The 13,254-nt window shown below is 36.9% G+C and overlaps 2 pseudogenes; one reads left to right on the forward strand and one right to left on the reverse strand.

The window, feature by feature from the left end:
* Positions 1-3,489: 3,489 nt before the first annotated feature.
* Positions 3,490-4,828, reverse strand: LOC139783132 (uncharacterized; annotated as a pseudogene).
* Positions 4,829-9,545: 4,717 nt separating this feature from the next.
* Positions 9,546-12,544, forward strand: LOC139783134 (GTPase-activating protein and VPS9 domain-containing protein 1-like; annotated as a pseudogene).
* Positions 12,545-13,254: the final 710 nt, after the last annotated feature.

Consider the following 13,254-nt stretch of genomic DNA (forward strand, 5'->3'; position numbering starts at 1 on the left):
ATGGAAATTCGCGAACAATTTTGTAAATACTTTAATAATGAAGGAGCTGTAACATGGCAATTTGATTATTGCTAATTATTTTTTGTATTTTTTAAATTACAGAATAAGAAAAGTTATGTACTTTAAAAATATTACAAATGTGCTTAAGTAAATATATTTTTTTATGGTAAATAAAGAAATAATAGAAGAAATGTAAATGTAAAATAAGAAATAAGAAATAAAATAAAACCTTAGATATCCATTTATATAATCCATTTTATTATTTAAGAACATTTTATTTAAACACCTTAAAAATTATTAAATAACAGAGTACATTTACTGACTAGTAATTAATATTTTATTATACATAAAATATTTTAAAAATAAATACTTAAAAAAATAAATAAACGTTTCAAAAATAAAATATCTTTTATATTTAAATAATGCACTTTAAGTTCAGTCAGTAGGATAACAATTATATAATGTAACTCAATAGTTATATAATGTAACTCAACGTTAACACATTTTTTTATATAAAAATAGATAAACTTTCTTTGCAAAAAAAACGTTTTGCGACTTGCTTGCAGACTGTGCAGACACTTTATGCAGACTGTGTGACGCTAAAGTTGGATGAATCCAACTTCTTCCTCTTGACGCTAGCGTCAAAGTGACGTCACGACGCTCAACGCTGTTTTCAGCGTCCCATGAATTGGCACCTTTATTGCTCTCTCTCCGGTCGAGTCGGTTAGTCATTCGGGTTTGGCGGTCGCTGGCTTCGGCGCATCCTGTTTACTCGTGCTAGCGTAAGGTAAACGTCCCAATAGCCGGACATCTAACAATGCTAGTTCGATTTTGTTTAATTTTTATAAGTGCTCACGAGTTTTAATAGTCTAATTATGTATCCAAATGAAAGGTGGGGTATAAGAGCTTACTATTAACGCATAAAAGACATGAAAAGTATTTAAATTATTGTAATAATAATAAAAATTGTAAAGCGTACAAATGTACCAATATCCGGACACGATAATAATCATCCAAATAAAATGAAATAATTTTTAACGATTTTGTAGTACTTAATAACTATAATTTATTTGTAAATCTTTCCATAAATTATATATTTAAGAATATAACTTTTTTATAATAATTTCACAAAGTAAGATAGATATTATAAAGATAATGGATAAGTATAATGATTTGTAAAGATAGTTTATTTTTTTCCTTTTCTGACTTTCTTTAATTTGTTTTCTTCTAATAATCTTTTCTTCTCTGCTTGTTTCTTTTTATTTTCTTCTATAATTAATTTTTTCGCAGATTGTTCTTCAGCCTTTTTTGCTACGCAGCTTTTCTTTTCTCTTGATTTTTTACTCTTTCTAATTCTTGCCTTTTCTTTTTCTTTCTTGAAATGATAAGCCTGCCACTCATCTGATGTAGCCACAGTAGGTATTTTTTCAGTTTTCTTTTTTTTTATAATTTTAGATATTTTTTCTGGCCACAATAAAGCTTTTTTAAATGGTGAAGGAACCGTTTCTCTCAAATCATTATTCTCTAGATCATGATTTGTATATCAGAAGGAGTTAATCAAAAGGAATAAATCAAAAGTTAAAAGGACACTCTTAATAATATTATCGTATAAAGTAACTTGCCTTCATTCAATTCGGAGTTGTTACTCTGTAAATTGCTGTTTATTTCGGAGTTGCCATTCTGTAAATTACTGTTTATTTCAGAGTTGCCATTCTGTAAATTGCTATTTATTTCGGAGTTGCCATTCTGTAAATTATTATTTATTTCGGAGTTGCTATTCTGTAAATTATTGTTTGGTTCATGTACTGTAATTATACTCGAGTCATTTATTTGATTTTGAATATCTGAAATTAAAGAGTAGGGGAGACCGGGGCTAAACAGTCCGTTTTTTTTCGGTGCCGATTTTTAACAACAAAATAAATAATTGTAGTTAAATGTGGTATACCACTGTAAAGAGTGAACCTTTAGCTACAAAATTTATATAGGAACTTTTTGTCTACGTCGCTTTGTTTAACCGGTATAGAGCAAAAACGACAACGGTGGAAAAATTGAAATCTCAAAAATGCCGGGGTATAACAGTCTGCACTGCATTTTCAATACATATACGTACATCTAATTCTAAAAAATAATAGGATACATGCAATAATTGTTTTTTAAGAGAAAAATATAAAAAATTATTTAAAATTTTTATGCGAAACATTAAAAAATAGTTACGAGGGTTCCTCTTTCCGCAGAAGTCACTCGCCCGACTTGTTTCACTCCTCGACGTCCGATGATGCTATTCGGTGTCTGAACGGTTGTAATTCCCGTCTCATCCATATTCCATATGCAGTGAGCCCGAAAATGCCTTGGAAATGCACCCGGACTGCTTACTGACCGATTAGCCCCAAACACAAGTTTCAGGTTTGATCGCCCACGAAATATTAGACATCAACGATAATGAAAAAACTACACTGGATTCGTGTTCAGCATGCATTACTCTTTATAATCACGTACCTCGAGATTTGGAGAGCAAATATTATTGCAGATATTACAAATTTCCACGCGCAGAAAATGTAACTTTCACCTTTCGAAAACACGTTTGCCCTCGTAAAAATCATAACACGGCAGGTAACCTGCCGAAACTCCGTTGGTCACATGGGTACTATAAGCAGCGTTTACAATGTTAATAGCGAGTTCGCACAATATACAGGTTCCGAGATATTTGATTAGACGAATTTACCCCGTAGACGTTTTAGCCCCGGTCTCTCCTACAATTAAAAATTGATTATAAAAAATTATGTAATTTAAAATTTACGGCACAAGTACATACCCTTGGCCTTAAGATTTAGCAAACTAATACTTACTCGACTGCAGCGTTTCAATATTTTCTGACAGCCCTTCCAATAATTCATTGCCAGTATCAAAATTACAATTTGAGTCTACATTATCTGTATTTATTAAATTAAATATCTCATAAGGTATACTCTCATTGTAAAGCGTTCCTGAATTTTCCACTATTTCTATTGGAATATTATTGATATCGTAATTATCATTTATGTTTTGTATATTTAGAATTAAATTAGTTCCTTCATTAGTTTCTCAACATTAGCTTCTTCAACATTAGTTTCTTCAACATTAGTTTCTATTCCTACATAATTAACATATCTAATATTAATAAGGACACAAAAAACATTTTAAAACAATAATTAATTTTTTTACTGTCTACAGCTAGTTACCTACAATTTTATAACTTTTATTAATAATACTTATGTAAAAAATAGTAATTAATATAAATTTAGATATCGAATATACCAGATAATGTTTTCATCATTTTCATCATAGTTTGCGCAAATCTCTGCTAACACACACACACACACACCACACACACACACACACACACACACACACACACACACACACACACACACACACACACACACCACACACACACACACACACACACACACACACACACACACACACACACACACACACACACACCACACGCACACGCACACGCACACGCACACGCACACGCACACGCGCACGCGCACGCGCACGCGCACGCGCACACACACACACACACACACACACATAGTGTTCACACAGACACACCTCCCCGTAGTGTTCATCGGGTAATACTAATGTTGGCGGTAATTGAATGCACAAAAATGCATAGGTAACTTTGATAAGCCATAACTCGGCGAAAAAAAATCGTACGGACTTAATTTTTTTTAATTTGCAGGAAAAAGTCCATATTTTACAATGGTTGCCATAATAGTTACGAAAAAAATTCATTCTACTCCGTAGAATGTGTCAAAGTATGCAATTTTTTGCAGACGTAACACGTCCTTACTTTTGGAAGAACGCGGGAGGGGGGGAGGCTAAATTCAAAATCTAACAATGGTCTTTAAAGTACAGACTTCACCCTTTAAAATGAAAAAAAAAATCTTTCAGATATGACAATTTTTCGCGGAGTTATGCTTATTTGAAGTTGGGCAAATTTTTGACGTAAATTTTTATTGCGATAATTTTGTTGCCTAGTGTATTTATCTCATTAATAGAATGTTCACTCTGTTGTTCAGGCACCGCTTTTTTATTTTTATTGAGAATGTTATAATTTACAGCGTCTGCTGAGAAGGGCCACAAACCGCAAGTCTTGAATCCATTTTTAACTATTTCAGCTAAATTTATAGAATCCACTGCTTCTTTTAATAATGGAGCAAAATTCTATTTTTGCACACGCTGTGGAGCATTATCTAACCTCCACTTATCTACTGTCTTCTTCCAGGACTGCTTTAGAGGATGAAATACTGATACGTCTAAGGGTTGAAGTATATGAGTTGCATTAGGATACAGTGCTACAAGTTCAATTCCATTCTCGTGACAAAAGGCACTTAATGGCATAGTTAAGTGAGATGAGTGACCATCCACATATAAGACTATAGGCATTGTAATCTTCTGAGCTACTAGCCATGGGTGAAACACATTTGTAATATATTCGTAGAACGATTCTGCTGTCATCCACCCTCTTTCCGTTGAACCAACACTCCATCCAGAAGGGATTTTACTTGTAACACTGTATGGCATTCGCTTGTACCCATAAAAGATCATTGGTGGAGCCATTTCTCCCTTAGCATTCACCATAAAAAGCGTTGTCAAACTTTCTTTCTCGTCTCCATCAATAACTTTATAAACTGATTTTGATCCTCTCTTTGCGATAACCTGATCAGCTTTGGGGCAAAGAAAAAAAAGCACTCTCATCACAATTAAATACCCTGGATGAATCAATTTCGACAAGATTCTTTTTTTGCAAATGTGCATGCACTTCAGCAAACCAATTTCTTAAGGATGTATGTCCGTTCAGTCAAAATAGAGGGATGAAGCTGAAATTTACAGAGATTGTGCACTTATATATCCCAAAAACCTGTGTTAAATTTGCGATTGATTGACTGACCCGTTTCTGAGATATTTACTTTAAAAGTTACAGAAATTGTATATATATAGATATACTTCCCATGTAAATATCATAATATGTATCTCTGCTCATGTACGGTAAAAATGAATGAAATTTTTATGGTAGGGGAGACCGGGGCTAGACCGTTAGTTTTTTTTCGGAGCCGATTTTTAACAACAAAATAAATAATTGAAGTTAAATGTGGTATACCACTGTAAAGAGTGAACCTTTAGCTACAAAATTTATTAAGGAAATTTTTATCTACGTCGCTTTGTTTAACCGGTATAGAGCAAAAACGACAACGGTGCAAAAATTGAAATCTCAAAAATGCCGGGGTTGAACCGCTACCCCCCCGGGGTTAATCCGTTACACTGCATTTTCAATATATATACGTACATCTAATCCTGAAAAATGATAGGATACATTTTAATAATTGTTTTTTAAGAGAAAAATATAAAATTTATTTAAAATTTTTATGCGAAACATTATTAAAAAATAATTGTTTTACCTATTCCATAAAACAATTTAGGCACGTGAATACAGAGGTTAACCAAATCGTAAACTCCCCAACGGCACGTCACATTGTCAACGCGGGCAACCACGGGGAACACGCGTGACGGCGTTCCGGTGCCATAGGATCAGCGCGGACCCTCGAGCAACCTAACCAAGCCGCGTTTCTCGCAGGGGAGCGATAAATAGCGACAGGGGGGTTAGAAAAGCTCGCGGTGGAGCGCGACCATTTTACCGACTCGACGGCGTCCTCGCGCCGATTCCTCGACGCGCCGACGACGACGACGACGACGACGACGACGACGACGACGACGACGACGACGACGACGACGACGACGACGACGACGACGACGACGACGACGACGACGACGATGACCACCACCGACACCACCACCACTACAACGGCGGCGACAATGACGCCGAGACGATGCGGCGAACGCTGGACGATGCGGTCGCACGCGCGACTGTCACTGACTTAACGACCAACAACGACAATTTACCGCGGCCGGGAGTCGGGACGATCTACCGCGCGCGCGGCATGTCAACTCTCGCGCGGAAATCGCGGGATCTCAGAGCCGTGCCGTGCCTCGCCGCCGTACCTCGCCGACGTGCCGTGAGCGCGAGCGATCTCGAAAACAACGGTCCGCCATCTTTTCGGTCGGCCAATACACCCGTTTTGCGACGATAAGTGCGTACCATTTCCCTCTTACACAAACTGACGCACGTGCAAGGGAAGACAGAATCACGCTCGAGGGAAACCTAACCTGAAATCGCCGTGAGCTGAAGTCGTGCGCCCGGCGCGCCACAGTGACGAGACTAGCGGACCAGCCCCGGGTGCTTACTAGCGGATAAGCCCCAAACATAAGTTTCAGGTTTGATCGCCCACGAAATATTAGACATTAACGATAATGAAAAAACTACACTGGATTCGTGTTCAGCATGCATTACTCTTTATAATCACGGACTTTGAGATTTGGAGAGCAAATATTATTGCAGATATTACAAAATTTCCACGCGCAGAAAATTTCACTTTCACCTTCCGAAAACACGTTTGCCCTCGTAAAAATCATAACACGGCAGGTAACCTGCCGAAACTCCGTTGGTCACATGGGTACCATAAGCAGCGTTTACAATGTTAATAGCGAGTTCGCACAATATACAGGTTCCGAGATATTTGATTTAGCGGATTTACCCCGGTAGCGGTCTAGCCCCGGTCTCCCCTACACTTCTATGACATCGAGAATTGCAATTACGGTTTTTTAAGTTTTTCTGTTAATATTTTTTTTCAATTTTTTAATAATATATTTAAACAATATCAAGTACAAAAATGGGAAAAATTGTGATTTTTACGCTTTTTCTGTCCCAATGATAACATGGTGTTTATGAATAATTTCTGAGACTAGCTTTACACTGTTTAATCAAGAAAACAAAATTATACTACATATAGCTATAGGTAAAACATCCTTAACACATCCTCTGTAGCTGAAGCACGAGTACGTGTCAAATTTTGAGCTACTCTGAGGCACAATTCTGGATGACGTCTACAGAAATCTTCATACCAATGTCTACCGGGCTTGTTATTTGTGAAAGGCGTACTTCTTTTTAATTCAGTCACTAACGAATGCACACTATCGAGCAGTTGATTTCTACTAACTGGAAAACCTCTATCACAGCAGTAGATTATCCATTCTGTTATTCTTGATTCCTCTTCTTTCGTTAAAATAGTCGGTGGTCCTTTAGAACCCAAGTAGCAAAATAATATTTTTTAAACGTTTTTAAAAACATTTTTAGTAATGAAAAAAAAATATTTAAAAAACGTTTAAATTAATGGGATAGATCCTTTTTTATTATTAAAAAAATATTTATTTTAATATTGTAAAAAACGTTTTTTTAACATTAGAAAAATGTGTTTTTAATATTAAATAAACGTTAGTTAACATTAAAAAACGTTTTTTTAACATTAAAAAGATGTTTTTAATATTAAATAAACGTTATTAGTTAACATTAAAAAATGTTTTATTAACATTAAATAAATGTTTTATTAACATTAAATAAACGTTTTATCAACATTAAATAAATGTTTTGTTAACATTAAATATACGTTTTTTTTTTAAATTTATTAATATTAAATATATGATTTATTGGTTGGAAAAAATATATATATATACACACACAGGAAATTAATATAAGGCTGTCAAAGATCTAAGCTTGGATCGTATGGCTTTGATTCTAATTTGATTGTATATCAAAACGGTCCTATTTCTCTTATTATTATGATTTATTAACATTTAAAAAAATGTTTTTTTTTACAGTAAATATACATCTTTTTGTAGCATACATACGAAGAGGCGCTCGGGGTTAGGTTTTGGTATAGTGCACGTAACGTATGCTATACCAAAACCTAACGTGCACTATACCAAAACCTAACCCCGAGCGCCTCTTCGTAAGCACCCACAATTAAGAAACTTATAGCGAATTCGGGCGCTTGCACTAGTGTACACTGAGTGCGCACTAAGGCTTGTTCTTAATCAATTGTTATATTTACAGATCATCTTAAATACTTCTTAGGCCGGTATTCATAGTCGGTTCTTATATTTAAGACCGTCTTAAGTACGATCTTAAGATGTTATGAACCAATCACAGAGCCATATTATTCGTATGTATTTGACCGGAAATGAATGTCCGGGAAAGAATCTACCATATGAAATCGTTTGTATTTCGTATGAAGACTTTTGAAGTGCAATTGAAAAGGTTTGTGAGTCATTCGTTTAATCGTAATTAATTAATTATTTTTACACCATGCATTTAGCCGAAATAGATAAATTAATAAAAGTTTTTATACGGAATCGTTTGTATTTCGTATGAAGAGTTATGAAGTGTGATTAAAAAGGTTTGTGAGTCACCCAGATAATTTTAATTAAATATTTATAAACTCGGTAATATTAGCCGAAATATAGATTTTTAGTTATTCATGTTAAAAGAAGAAGGCGCTAGTGTTCCCGAAGGTCCGTCTGCAATCAGAATTAATATAAACGTTTTAAAAATTATTTTATAGTGAAATAAATAAATATACAGACTAATAAGCCTGTAATTATAAGCGATAGTTGCTAATTAAGTTTGTGACTCATATAATTCCATCTTGCAGAGGACCTCCGTAACGAGATCAAAGATGTACCAGCTGTGCAGGGTGAAGAGGTTATCTCAAACGCCCTGCCACAGCCCAATTGAGCGACTCAAATGTCATTACCGCTGAGAAGTATTTCTTGCCATTTGAATCAGCATGTCAGAGCTAGTCACTACGGATTGTGGTGACACAGCACTGGACTGCCTGCAGAAGTTAATCGCATATAGCCATCTCACTGGCAATGTGCCTGATTCAACGGAGCCTAACAAGCTGCTGATTGTGCGCATTGTCGAGACAATTTGCGGTTGCTTCACCGGTCCACAGACCGGTGAGAGTGTGCAGCTGCAGATTATTAAAGCTTTGCTGACTGTAATGACAAGCCAGCATGTGGAGGTATACGAGGGTACGGTATTGTTAACAATTCGTACTGTTTACAACGTTTACTTGTCGTCGCGCAACCTGGTGAATCAAACAACAGCCTGTGCTACTCTCACGCAGATGATCAACGTGATCTTCGCGCGAATGGAGACTCAGGCGGAGGAAGAGAACGTGAGGCTTGATGGGGAACATCAGCAGGAGGGTTCTGTCATAGCAAACGGCGAAACTGAAGCTGAACTAAGTCTAGAGAATGCTCCTAGTAATGATAACATTGATTCTCAAACAATTGTCAAGAGTATTCTTGATGATGTAGTAAAATCTGTGGTGCCATTGGAAGAGGAAGTCAGTTTGGAGAACGGCAGTCCGGAGGACAACGATGACAAGGCGGCCACTGAGAATGGTAACTGCGAAATTCACCCATGTGCTGCAAAAGGATGCAGTCCTGGTGTTTTGTGATCTTTGCAAGCTCTCTATGAAACCGCTGCCGGACGGCACTCTCGATCCCGATCGCACAAGCTCCGTTTCAAGATCTTGTCGCTTCAGTTACTTCTGGGAATCTTGCAGAATGCCGGTCCAATATTGCGCTCTAACGAGATGTTTGTTATCGCCATTAAAGTACTTGTGTGTCGCGCTGTCGAAGAATGGCGTGTCTTTGGTGCCGGAAGTGTTCGAGCTGTTGTTAGCACTGTTTCTGGCGCTGCTCGCCCGTTTCAAGATAGATAGATAGATAGGCTGGTCCACTTAATAGATAAACTTCAAATTGACAATGGTAAGCAAGTTGAACGTCAAGCACCTGCGCACAATTACATCGCTGCGGCTGCAGTCGCACCGGCGTTGCTATCAGCTAATCATATTTCTGCGCCTGTTTTGTCAGAGAAGTCCCAAAACGGTGACGTGAAAACAGAGGTTTGCATTTCTTCACTTAATCCTTCTGTCAATCTGTTGTCTTTCCCACCGAAGAACGTTATACATCTAATGTGAATTTTGTGAATCAGGAGTTGGACAGCTGCATGGCGTCAGTCGGGAATACCGTAGGCCGATTAAGCACGGCTAGCGTAACATCCAGCAGCAGTTCCGGATCAGAACCTCGTGTGAAGAGTAACATTTCAACGTCAGATTTACCAACACCAACGGTTAATGGCACGTGTGACGCGGTAGATGGTTCGATTCCCAATTTTTCCAAATGCATCAACGGGAGCTATTCCAAAGAGCATAAGCTTTGACATGACCGCCGAGCGTGGCGATAAGGAATTGTTGGACAACGATTAAAAAAACAAACGCGGTTTCTTTAGTAAATTAAAATTGTCATTGAAAAATTGTAGAGGTAAAGCAATCCGCGTGACGGACGACAGATGTTTCGATCGAGAAGCTGGTGGCGACGGCGTCGATGTGTGCAGGCACAGATTACGCAGGATTATGTCGGAAGATGTAACATCATCCGGTAATGTCGCGGGCGGTAAGATATTAATAAATAACTATTAACAATTATCATATATTATTTTGTTACAATATAAACGGTTTCTGTTTTAATAGTTTTGTAGAATCGAAGATAAATCGGAAAGTAATGCTAAAAAAAAGGAAAAGTTTTCCTGCAAGTTTTAGACAGTAATAAATTGTTCTTTTGATTAATTTTAGATACTACCGATGATATATTAGCGAAATACAGAAGAAAGCCAAGCGCAGCTAGGCGATACAGCTTCGGTCGAAAGCAATCAGTCCCGTACAAAAGAGGTGGAAGACGAAAGACTTTCAATCGTTTCGAATAATGTAGAACTCTCTTATGCTTTTGCGGATGCTAAAAGAAAATTACGTATGGTACTTAGCACTGCTGACCTTCAACACATTCCATGGAATACTTCAGAGGTATTTATTGTATTATTTTTCAATCATGGCGTACAAAACAAAGTGTGATTTTTTTATGGATTACTTAATTACTTAATGTTCAAATATTCGCATATAACATTTTATTACAGAGACATTGTTAGTCGCAGAAAGAAAACGAACTGGTTGCGTTTTTACAACTACAATTGGCAGAAGCTATAAACCTGCAGGATAGGGCATTACTAGCTCATCTTCATGAAACTTTACGTTGCGTGAGTCTATTTAATGACGATGGATGTAGAAAGCTCTTCAAATCACTTCGAGAGGATTATCAAAAGCGATCTCCTTATATCGCATATTTAATCAGATGTCGTCAGGGATTGCTGTCGACATTAGCTCACTTAGATAGGTACTGTTTATATATAAATATCATCTTTGTATGTAATGTATAAGTAAATGTAAGATGTTTAAATGTAAGATGTTAACCGTTTAATAATAATATTTTTCAGATTATGCGTGCGAGTTAAGTGCGATCGGGATGCTATCAATAATCATCTTGTATCCGTTTGTGTGAGGGTATTTTTGGAAAAAAAGAAGGCTTTCCTCCTGCGTTTCTGCGAAGAGTTTAAAAGGCTTACGCTAGCTGACGAGAAACAGGATCTCGTGGATAATTTTCTAGGGAAGGTCCACGTGGAAATGGACAACGATCCAATCTGGCAATGTACATGAATATAATTATTTATCTCGCAATTGATCTTAGCGGAGTGCTCAGAGACGTCTGAACTTACTTCTTACTTTCAGCGGCGAGCGCCAACCAGTTAGATTTGGCGAGTCGTGGTGGAAAGAACCGTCATGGCACGGGTATACCACAATGCGCTCTATCTAAATGAAGATGGAGATGTATATAGGGACCAGCTTTTTCACGGTCACATCAAAAAGTTGGCAAAGGTCGTAACTCATCCAAATCACAAGGACCTACACATTTCAAAAGTTTATCATTACGAATGCCCCTGGTCATGGGCGCAGGCTGAATTGGCTGTGATATCGGCGTATAAGACTCCTAGGGATAAGTTGCAGTGTGTATTTCGTTGCGCGACTACCATCATGAATCTCCTCTCCATGGCGTCGGAAAGAGGCATACCTGCTGCCGACGATCTGACTCCCGTGCTGGTCTATGTCATAATCAAAGTATGCGATTGAAAAGAGAATTGTGATTTTAGCAAGAAGAGTGATTGTTAACGTGTGCTTAATTTCAGACTAATCCGCCGTCGTTGTATCGACTGTTCAATATGTAGACAGCTTTTACGGGAATCGATTGGAGGGAGAGGAACAATATTGGTGAACGCAGTTCTGCGCCGCGATCGAGTTAAGACAATGGATTAACAGTTTCTCAAGAGTATCACGATAAATAAGATTAGATTCGATGCTGGTGATAATGTAGAAATGTATCATAATCATAATTTGACGATTTCATAAAGAAGAAGACCAATATCTTGTGTAAAGCTAGCTGAACAGTTTTATGCTTTCAGTATCTTAATTAAAATTCTTAAATAGCCTCTTAAATAGTCTAACTGTTAGTTCTTTCGCACGTTATTATGTAACATTAGCAAAGACTGAATCAGATTATATGTAAAGTGTGGCTTTATCTTTATTTGTAACTCTATTGTACAATTTCACAGGACATCGAAAAAAAAGAAACGTTTAGATATTCTATAATTTATGTGTAAACAATAAAGAACTTATAGAGATTGATAACCATTTAGCAGGATAAACTATGTTGGCGTACTCTTTCTACATACGTATACCTTTCCCAAGAGCCGAGACACAAACCAGATCCGTGAAAAATATCGCCACTTTCGTAGAGTTTTTGTACAGTTTTACTCTAGGAATATCGCGAGAGAAAGAAAGACTTCGGAGATTTTTATCTGAATCGATCGACATAAAAAGAGCATATAGTAAAGAAGCTAGCTTTCGAGAATTTGAACGCATAATATTTTGTTATAATACTATGAGCGAATTAGTTTACGTCACTCTGTCAAGCTTTAATATTAAATTACTAATAATATATCGATATCGGTAGTTTAATAAATACATTTAAAAGCGCTCAATTTAAAAGTAGAGCAATCCTAATAAACGACTGTAAAAAAAATTCAAGGTGGAACGCAATGGACAATCCGGTTGCTCGGACATGCTGACTCAAATGGCAAGAAGTACTTCTCAGCGGTAATGACATTTGAGTCGCTCAATTGGGCTGTGGCAGGGCGTTTGAGATAACCTCTTCACCCTGCACAGCTGGTACATTTTTGATCTCGTTACGGAGGTCCTCTGCAAGATGGAATTATATGAGTCACAAACTTAATTAGCAACTATCGCTTATAATTACAGGCTTATTAGTCTGTATATTTATTTATTTCACTATAAAATAATTTTTAAAACGTTTATATTAATTCTGATTGCAGACGGACCTTCGGGAACACTAGCG

This window comes from Temnothorax nylanderi, unplaced genomic scaffold (genome assembly GCF_030848795.1).
Source record: "Temnothorax nylanderi isolate EJ_2023f unplaced genomic scaffold, tnyl_v1.0 TNYL_tig0472_pilon, whole genome shotgun sequence".
NCBI classification, from domain to species: Eukaryota; Metazoa; Arthropoda; class Insecta; order Hymenoptera; family Formicidae; genus Temnothorax; species Temnothorax nylanderi.